The sequence below is a fragment of the Corvus moneduloides genome, chromosome 18 (genome assembly GCF_009650955.1).
Source record: "Corvus moneduloides isolate bCorMon1 chromosome 18, bCorMon1.pri, whole genome shotgun sequence".
Classification (NCBI taxonomy): Eukaryota; Metazoa; Chordata; class Aves; order Passeriformes; family Corvidae; genus Corvus; species Corvus moneduloides.
In genome coordinates this window covers 5,441,336-5,451,585 of record NC_045493.1, presented here as the reverse complement: position 1 = coordinate 5,451,585, position 10,250 = coordinate 5,441,336, and the positions used below count along the sequence as shown (strand labels likewise).

Genomic DNA, 10,250 nt, shown 5'->3' with positions numbered 1-10,250 from the left:
GTCCCCTCTCGCCTGGCCCAGCGTGTGGCCTCTGCACTTGTACCTGCCCTGGCTCTGCAGAAGCAACTTCCAGCTGGTTTCACTAAGAGCTTATCTAATTTCCAGGTGCTGCAGGGACAGGGATGTGCTGGTGCAAACCAAGCTCTGGAATGGTGCCATTGGCCGAGCTCCGGGCGCGGCCCCGGGGCCGCGCTGCTCTGGGCACCGGTGTGGGGGCGAGCCCTCACGCATGTGGGGCGGGGCAGGGCCAAGGAGGCTCCTCGTTTGCAGAGAGACATGAGGAGATCCTGGAGAGCAGCCTTTCCACGGGACTGGGGCTCTTGAATCACCCGGTGCTGGACAGCCAGGCTGATCAGGACTGCAGGCTTGCTTTGGGTTCACCCGACTGCCCGGGCTGGGGTTGCTGTCGTGGTGCTCCTTGAGCCTCCCAGGAGACTCTGACGTGCATTTCCTTGGTCAGCTTAAGTACCGGGTCACTTTAAGGCAATCCAAGCAAGCAGCGCAAACCCCCTTCCGGGAATAACAACATTCTTCAAGTCAAATGGGTTTTTATTGCAGAGCTTAAAATCTACTTAATTCCCGAGCCCCAGGCTGGGATCCATGTGGAGCCTCTTAGCAGGGGGGAGGCAGCATTTGGCTGGAGCAACAACCAGTGCTGGTCACCCACCGTGAGAGGCCGGAGCGGCTCCAAGCCACATCCCTGCTGCCTGGAGCTGCCCGCCGGGCTGGCCCCTCTTCCCGCTCATCAGCAGCCACATGGGCGGCTGCAGGTGCCTTCACTTACCTGCCTGCCCGCCCTCGGCCTCCAGGTACTCAGTGAGTGGCAAAGAGAGAGGGATAAAACTGTGCAGGGCTAGCTGGGGAAAGGATGGGTTTTCCTGGATGGTGGTGGGGGTGGCTTGTCTTGCATCTCTCAGCTGCCCTGGGCACAGTCGTGCTCAGAGACAAGACCTTGCTGCAGCATCAGTGGCTGTGAGGGAGGCCTGTTCCTGCCTGTCTCCAGGGCTCTGTTCCCAGTCCTCTGCTGCTGGCCTGGCTCCCTGCTCCTCCAGGTAAGCTGCTTTTTACTGTCCTGGCTTGCAGAGCTGTAGTGAGGTCTAAATGTGCTTTCTGGACATTGCAGCAGATCTGGGGAACAGCAGGAGGAATATGGAGAGGCTTACAGGACACAGCGAAGGAAGTAGGAAAGGTGTTTCTCCCCCACAGCACGACATGCACATCCCAGAACAAACCCTGAAACGTTCTTGAGACCTCAGCCTGAGCAGAAGTGTCAGATAAAATTTTAACTGAGGGCGAAGCGACCCTGTGATGCAGGGTTGAGAAGAGGTGCTGCAGCTGTGCTGAGCAGTGTTGCTGTTCAGCTTAGTTTAGTGTTATTCCTTTTTTGTTTTTCCAAGTCATGTGAGTTTGTTTTACGACCTGAAGTACTTTGCTGTGGGGTGCTGGATTGCCTCTGACACCTCTCTAATACTCAATTTCTTTTCTTTGAACGTGCAGGTGTACAACTACAGTGTTCCTGCCCAGACAGCGCCCTGCTTGGTGAGTGTAATGGATGGATTTAATTTTAATCTCCTACAGTTCTCTGGGGACATGCTGAGATTTTTATTCCTTCCTCCTCTATTTTTACTGAAGAGGGTAAATTATGTGCCTCCATAAAGCAGAGTGGGCAGCCAGTGATACAGGATGGGCACTCCCATCAGTCATACAGCAGGCATAAAGCACTGCTCACTTTCAGTATCTCTGCCTCTCGTTGTACAAATAAGACTGTACATGTAAAACAGCAGCTGTTCACAGGAGAGACTTCCTGTGTGCTGGCACTGTCACTCCAGCTCCCATCTGTGGGGTCGCAAAGCACCGGCACCTGCGATCTCTGTAACATCCTTGCTGGGAGGGAGATGGTGCATTAAGGGTAATCTGTGTGGAAGTGCTGGTGCAGAGTAGACAGGGATGAGTCAGGCGTGATTCCTGTCACACCACGGGGTCTGTCCCCATGCTGGCTCTGTTCGTGCTGAGCAGACAGCCCTCTGCTCGCCCACAATCTGGTATGGGCTCTGCTTTGCCATCTAGATGGGGCTCCATGGAGACAGAGTTCTCCAGAGCAGCTCAGGCACTGCCCAGCAGCATTCAGGTGAGGGGGAAATGGGAATTGTTTCAGTAAGTGTAAGTCAGCCCTCCAGGGATAAAGGCAGTGAACTAGAGCAGTGGAGGGGATGTGATCAAACCCGATGTCTACCAAAGGGATGTGCTGAGTATTGCACTGACATAGGCTGAATGACACTAATGTGCTCCCTGTAGAGCCCCTGGGGACACAAGGGCATTTTGTAAATCCTGAATGAGAAAGCTCGGCCAGGACAGCGGTGTTCTGCTCCTCAGGCTGGGCTGGCAGTCCTGTAGCCGCCGCATGTTCCTCATCCTGCCCGTATGGCTGTTAATGGCCTTGTCCTGCTTCCATCCTCAGCGAATAATTGCCTCACACTTGAGCAAATGTGCTCGGTGTTTGAAAGGAGTCTATCGATTTGTGAGTATTTCTGAAAGCCTCACAGGGCCCTGTTCCCTTTGAAGTGTAAAAGCATCTGTCTGTCTCTGCTTCTCGAGCAGTCTCGCGCTCCATTTGCATCTCCTCTCGGGCTGCCCAGGAATCCATCCCTGGCCCCATGCAGTGCTCGGGTTTTGACTGCTGAGAGGGCTCCCTATCACAGGAAGATGGGACTTGGAGGCAAAGGTGCAAAGCTTCAGTCTAGGGAGGGGGTTGATCTCAGCTTGCAGCCAGGGGTACTCAGGATGGAGCTGTTCCTGGAGGCCAGTATCCAGTACTCCAGACTGAGAATGTTCTCATTGGTGTTTATCTGTGGTGGGTGTGTTGATTAGGAAGGAGAGGAAATAGCCCCTGGCTTCTTCCCACCATAGTACTTTACTTCCTATGCCAGGCAGCGTTGGCTGGTAAGGAAGAAGGTCAGACCTGGGCTGCCTTGGATAATCCACCATCTGGGAGTTGAATTGCACACGAATGACCAGAACCCCTTGATGGTTCTCTGATGTGCATTTGAACAAATACTATAAATGTCGCCGAGTCCCGGGTCTGTGTGTGGGCAGCTCAGCCTGTGATTCTCCCCATCCCATCTCCCCGGGCTGCTTGTCCCTACCAGGGCATTTTCATATAGGCGCAACCTTACAGGGGTGACTGTATTTCCAGAGCTAGGACTCAGAGCTCTGTCACTCCTTGGTTATCCCAGGGGTGGTGGTGAGCAGACAGTGCATATAACTCCAGGCTGGAATTGCAGGGGCTGCCTGTAGCCACTGCCATCCAGCACCTCCCAGATGGTGTGCTGGGTTTCCTATTTCAAGGGGGCCCCAGCGGAGCAGCCATGGCACCTCGCTGCTGGAGGCAGTAAATGGGCTCCCATCTGGTTTTAATGATCAGTAGCACTTTGGTGCTTGTTTATTCCCGTGTTTTATGCTTCAGCAATAAAATATGCCTCAGTTTGTTCAATCCATCCTGGCGCTGGATGCAGATGAGTTCACAGCCTCTGACAAAGAGGTCCCAGCGGTACACAGGATGTTGTCTGTTTTGGTTTTTTTAGACAGCTGGGCAGAATCAGGTGATGTAGTGGCTTTTGAAATACAAACATCAGTGGACAGTATAGAAGGCAGGGCACACAGCTCATCATACCTAGCAAAGAAATCATGTCCTTAGATTAAAGGAGACTTGGTTCTGGAGCCAGAACTGTCTGCCCTTCTACCCCCACGGGGTAGCACAGAGCTCTGATGTGGAGACTGAATGAAGTTAGTCCCAGCTTTAAACCAGGTATTCAAGGAAATTTTGTCCCAAAGGGCTGCCTGCAGCAGTCACGGAGCTGTAGCGTTGTGCTTTAGCTGTCCCACCACAACGCTAAAGTGGCAGTGGAAGTAGCAGAAGCACTGGCAGGGCCTCGTCTCACTGTGAGCACACACCAGCCCTTTGACAGGTTCCTGGTGCCACCATGCTCAGGGTGGCTACAGTGGGCTGGGAGTTGTACAAAATTCTCTGGGGTCAAAACAGTAATCTATTAAATTAATCTAAGAGGGAAGCTGTTTGTAAGGGGCTGTGGGGTTTTTTTTCTGTCCCCAGCACACTCGTGTTCCCTGGCTGGTGTGTCTGGGAGTGGGGAGCAGTCTGCTGGCAACTCCGGCACTGACGGGTGGTCCTCCAAAGGGACAGGCAATAATACTTGGCACATTTCTGGCACTCAGTATCTGGGGATCCTGAATCAGTTCTGCAAAAGCCAGTTAAGCTTTTCAGCACTTCTGTTGCAGGGTAGGTGGGGACACTAAGGCAGAGATTAAAGACAGTAAACCACAGGGGGAGAAAGGGCTCTTTGTCTCCCTTCTGACTTTCATGGAGACCTGGAAACCTTTTGATTTCCTATCTAACATTTGTCTTCTACCCTAATGGTGGAGAAACAGTCTTCTCTGCTTTATTTTCCAACAGTGTGTTCCTTGGAGGATCTTCAGCTCTTACCTCTAAAAGAGCATTGATTTTCTGCAGAGACCCTTTTCTCAACTGTTTGTCAAGGCTTGGAGCTTTAGGTGGCAACTAAAGAGAGAAGGATTTTAACAAACTAATTAACCTCCCTCCAAGTCATTCAGGGTCTGTTCCCTTGGTGCCACTGATGTTGCATTTGTGCTAATTTCCCCTGGAAGGTCTAATGTAGGGGGAACGATTAAAGGAGGCTTTTTTTGGGCAGTTTTTACACAGCAGGAAGAGGGAAGGTGGCAGCAACTGCTCTGTTGGGTTATTGCTGTCCCCAGGGTCATCTGCCCAGCCCCTGCTGGGGCCAGAGCCCAGCTCCCTACTCTAGGAACACTTGGAGTGCACCACTGAGACTGGCCAGGACCCAGCAAGGCAAAGCAGTCCCTCAAACCTCACCAGGTACCCTCTGAAATGGGGCTCTGGGTTACACCAAATGTGTCACCCCAGCTTCCCAAACAAACATGGGGTGTCAATGTAGCGGGAATGATCTTCTACAGAGCTGAGCAAGTTTTGCCATCGCAGTGTCAGAAGGGGCATCTGCTCCTCTGGCTTTCAACTGCAAATGAAGCAAATGGCAAAGCATTGACAAAGGACCTCCCTGGCCTTTGCCCTGGCCCAGTGCTGGGTCCAGCCTCCCGACCCTGGACACGTACTGGTGGTGTCAAATCTCCTGGAATCAGGGCAGAACTGTATCATGGTGCCCTGGAAAAAGGAAACCCTGATTCTTACTGATGGTCCTAAGAGCCTTGTGCTGTTGGAGTCGGGTGAGGCTCTGGGTGGCAGGAGACAAGTGAAAGCAGGTATGGGGGTACCATGCTCATCCTCATGCTGCTCCCAGGCTGAAAGTGGGGATGATAAGGAGAAATAACGCTGTGATTCCTGGGATGTAGGGCTGGGAGAGCTTGTGAGCTGTGGCACAAACTCCTTGAGTCCAGACTATAAAGTACTTCACAGGCCTGTCCCAATTGCCTGGCCTATTAGTTTTATGGAGGGGCGTATTGTAAGGATGCAGTTGGTCTCCTTTTGCCACGGTAATGAAAATATAACCACGGTGGGGAGAGAGAGAGACTCTGTCAGGGAGGCAGCGGGAGCCTGTGTTTGGGAGTTGGGGTCACAACCCTGTGGGCTCCTGAGGTCCCCGGGTATCTGTCGGTGCCACTGTGGGTGCACTTTGGCAAGGAGAGCCTTTGCCCCTTGGCCCAGCCGGGGGTTCCTCCGGGCACCCCCGAGCAGAGGAGGAGGCTGGAGCCGGGCATGCACAGGCAGGGGCACAGTGCCACCCAGTGACTGCGTGTGACCTGCGAGGGGACAGCTGGGGCAGCCTGCAGGGGGATTGCTGCAAAGGTGCTGAGGCCTGGAAGCTGCAGCAAGGGCATCCCAGGGCAGTGTGGAGAACAGAAAGCTGAGAAACCATCGACGTTGTTGCTTTGTGGTTACAGGGCACAAGGAGCAAAGCTCTGGAGCTGTCGTGCCATGTCTGGAGCGAGGGTTTTGCACAACTCACTCAGGTGCTGACAGAAGCCAAGTGTTGGGCAAGTTGGGGCTGAAGCAGCTCACGTTTTAGGAGGGACCTGTCAGCAAAACAAAGGGAGGAGGAGGTGGTTACCTGGGACGAGCTGCTCTCCATGGGGAGGACGTGTGTCTGCTTTGGGAAGCACAGGTGGCTCCTGGGCAGCGTGTCTAGTCCCAGAGAGACAAGGCTGTCTCAGGAGCTGCCTTGGAGCCCCTTGGCCTGTGCCAGGAAGGGACCTCTTGTGTCTTGGGTAGTAGGTGACAGCCACGTGTGGTGGATTTGTGAGGTTAATGCAGGACCTTCCCTCCATTCCACCCAAATCCTGCCTACATTCCTTGCTGGGTCAAGCCCTGTGTCTTGTGTTCCCAGGCTTAACAAGCGTCAACAGACAGTTTGAATGGTGGGGGAGAGGGAAAGGAGCCAGGTACAGTGGGGCACGGTGCCGGCATCTCCCGAGGTGGCTCCTGCAGTAAATCACTGCCCCAAGTAATGCCCTGATATGTTTCCAGCAGGGACTGTCTCTTGGAGGAGGTACAGACCGTGGCTCTATTTTGGGTGATGACTGCAGAGCCCATGGAGCATTTGGCAGCAGGGAGGGGTGTTAAATCAGCCTGTCCTTCTCCAGGTACATCATCTCCACCCCCCTCCATTTCCCACAGCTGTTCCAATGCGGCGCTGCCATGGGGCTGCAGGGCTGCAGCATGGGCTGAAATCAGGGCACTGCAGCGAGGGAGGCATGAGCCCTGCATGGCTGATGGATGCAAGTTCCGCATCTTTACTGCCCTGTCTGCACACGCTTTCTGTTCCTAGGCTGCTCTTCAATGTGTCTTTATTTTTGTCTATTTAAATTTGCTGGTGTTGATCCCACAAACACCACTGTGGAAGTCTGTGGGCTTCCACTGCTGTACAGCACAAAGCCTTGCTAGAAATCCAGCACCAGCTGGAGAACCGTTTCCATCCCATCACCCACCTCTGCCACAATCAGATGGTCACTAGTGATGGTGAGGGTGGATCACTGAGCCTCATACAGGCAGGAGCTGCTACTGAGTACTGGGAGTAACCTTTCTGTCATTGCTGGGGTTTGGGATGATTTTGGCCAGAGATTTCCAACGGTGCTGCTCATCCTGCATGTGGTGGTCGGACCTGTGTTAGCACATTCAGCAGAATCCCAGACCTGCGTTAATTTTAGCCTTTCTGTTTCAGACTCCTGCTGATGTGTCCCGTGTCCAGGCCAAGGTGCTATTTCTTGCAGGGAAATGATCTTTGTTAATTTTAGATCTAGTTCTCCAAAGTGCCGAGTAGGCACAGCTATTCCAGGTAGTCAGGCACAGCGGGAGGTGTTCCATCTTTGTGGGATACGGCTCTTCCTAACACAACGAAGGCCGCCAAGCCTGATGAATTACATTTCCTTTGTGCCCTGCAGAGCATGAGGCTGATGCTCAGCAGGAATCCAGCCCAGAGCTGTGTATTCATCGTCACTGCAGACTCAGAGCCAGAGCACCACCTGTGATACCTGGAAAGAGAAAAGCTCTTTCTCTTCAAGGTCAGTGGATTAATTGTATCCTTGGTCACAAGAAGAGGGGAAAAAAAGAGATGGTCTAACATAACAGAAATGGATTCAGCAGGTAGAAGTCCCCATGAGAGCCCCTGAACCACATAATCCAGATCAAAGTAGTAAAGTAACAGATTACATTAAAAACTGGAAATTGAGTCTAGCAATACAGGGGGTCATTACTTCCCAGTAATGAAAAATGGGCAAGTTTGATTTTTGTATTTTTTATGACAAGGATAGCAACAGTGCAGTCTAAGGCCTGGCTGGGTTTGTCACTTCTGTCAGGAGCATCCCTGGGGGTCTCCAGCTTGGCTGCTGAGTGGAGGTGGGCTTAACAGGAGTCCAGTGCCAAGAGTTTCAAACCAACTCCTGTTGTTCACTTATGTCAGTCCCTTCTGTCTGTTCAAAACAGCATGCTCTCCTTGGACTTGCCGCTCCCCTCAGAATGGGAATCCCCGTTGGATTTTGGGTGCAGGGGCAGCTGGGGGAAGGCAAAACAGCATGTCCAGCACTGGCCTTCTACCCTTGCTGCCCTCTGACAGCCCAGCAAGAGCTGCTCCTGCCCGAGGGTCTGGAGAGGATTCACTGGATAGCACAGACTGGGAATCAGTGCAGTGGAGCAGGATTAACAGTCCCTTGGGATCCACACTTTCACTTGAGCTTTAGTGATAAATTTCTAGACCAAATGCAAGTGATGGATTTCTCAGCGCTGACTTTCAGCTGCCCTTGTTGGACCAGCCAGGATGTATAAAGCAGGAGCCAGGTCCCTGCGGATACCCCAGATTTAGCTCTGATCCCAATTGTCTGGTGTGCCAGCGGCAGGTTAGAGTAGTAACTCGTTCAGAGAGGGTTCTGGTTACAAAATGCCTGGAATGAAGCAAGCAGGTGCTGGGAAGGTTAACTGAGAGGAACACTGCGCTAATTTCCCATCACCTCTTGCTCCCCCACCTGCCTCGGATGCAGTGGGATGGATCTTCTGCAGGTGAGGCTGCACCAATGAGCTGCCAGCCCCCGGTGAGCACCGTCACACCACGGAGCAGGGCTGGCTCAGCTTTTAGCTCTAAAGGTTGTGCTAGTCTGAAGCAGGAGCCCCCGGGAAGCAGATGGGCTTGGTCATGGTGGTGGGCGCTGGGTTCCCAGGCTGCTCCTGGGAAAGGTGGGCAGCTGGAGCAGTGCATGGATAGCCCGACTCAGGGTGGGCACACAATGCTCTGCGTTAATGAGTCACAATAATCGGTGCCGCTGTGGCTCTTGGCAAGCTCTTAGGGCTTGCATTTCAGAGCAGGAGGCTCACTCTGGGACAGCTGTGATGGTTTCTGTCCCTGTTGCCAGCCTGTCCCGCCTGGACACGCGGCCCTGCTGCAGCAGGGCTCAGCTGTTCGCACAGCGACTGCTAGTTTGCAGCTCGGGGGATGGAGGGTTCCTGAAACTGGAACTGCTTTACCTTTCCCTGCTGAACTGTGACTGGTGGTTCAACAGCTGCTACAGGAGCAGCTGACCTGTCCTCTAAAAAAAAGGCAGAGGGGACAATATGGGGGACAGAAATCAGTACAGTTGCTCCAAGGTGAGCCAACCCTGCTGGTGAGTGTGGGCCTCAGGAGCTTTCATCTGAGCACAGTCCACACTATGGAAAATCATGAAAAACGGAACTGTGTTCTGCTGTGGCTGCACTTTATTTGACGTATTTAGGTGTATTTCCTACTGGTGTAAGCTCCAACAGACACACCTCTGGGTAGGTCTAAAAGCGTGTTTGTCATCACACTTGTTTAGAAATAAAACCTTTTAAGTAAATCAGTGACAAACTGATGAACCCAGCTCATCTCAGCTTGCACTGAAAAATGGAGGCTTGTGCTGCCTGTTGCTGGACTGAAGTAACTGAACTACTTCAGATTTGCACTGGTGAAAGTCTGAATGCAGGTAAGGCAAACCCACCTTGAGTTATTTTTTGCTTCTTGCTACTACCTTTGACGTTTTGCCTTTTAGCCTGAAACAAGCCCGCTCTATGTATCTGACCTATTCTTGCTTGTGTCTTTAAAACACAACTGGTTTTCTCCAAAACGTAACTTGCCAAATGTGACTATTTGATGATAAGACACTATGCAGAGTTGGCTATGAATGTTTATTAACATCACATGGAAATCTGTACTCCAGAGAAGACAAACACGAGGCTGTCACCATACCTACAGAGTCCAGAGAACCAACACAAGCTTTGTAGGCTTCTTTGCAGCAGTTGAGTGGCTGATGTTCGTAAGTTTTCCTCCCATACAGGATCATCTCAAGTATCAACACCTTGTTAATGATTTAACTGAAAAAAACCCTTAAGTTTAGTTAAGTTACTATTGACCTGGATTGACTAAAAAAGCAGATGACCAGGATGCGGGTTCTGACTTCCAAACAGATGTTTCTGACGTTTTACACCAGCACCTCGTGGCAGGGGCCAGAGCCCCAGTCACTGCTCTCCAGTGCCTGCACAGGTTACATCTCAGTTACTCAACCAATAATAAGCAAAATTCAAACTGTTGCATACACCAGTCATTCTTACAAGCACAGTCAAGGGCATCACAGTAAACAAAGGTCATGGTTTCCAGAGACCCTTACAAGCCTTGGCCAAAGAGCACAATAAATACAGTGGTGGAAGAGCACAGATGTGTCAGGGTAGAGGAGACAGTGGTAAT

The 10,250-nt window shown here is 52.1% G+C and overlaps 1 long non-coding RNA gene across 2 annotated transcripts; it reads left to right on the top strand.

Moving 5' to 3' along the window:
* The first annotated feature begins 312 nt into the window (after positions 1–312).
* LOC116452873 lies at positions 313–9,600 on the top strand. 2 transcript variants are annotated; one of them, XR_004243622.1, is made up of 3 exons: positions 313–809; positions 1,498–1,539; positions 7,447–9,600. It is a non-coding gene; the product is annotated as an uncharacterized LOC116452873 (long non-coding RNA). The 2 variants fall into 2 exon arrangements; XR_004243621.1 differs by lacking the exon at positions 313–809 and adding an exon at positions 822–1,052.
* The last annotated feature ends 650 nt before the right edge of the window (positions 9,601–10,250 follow it).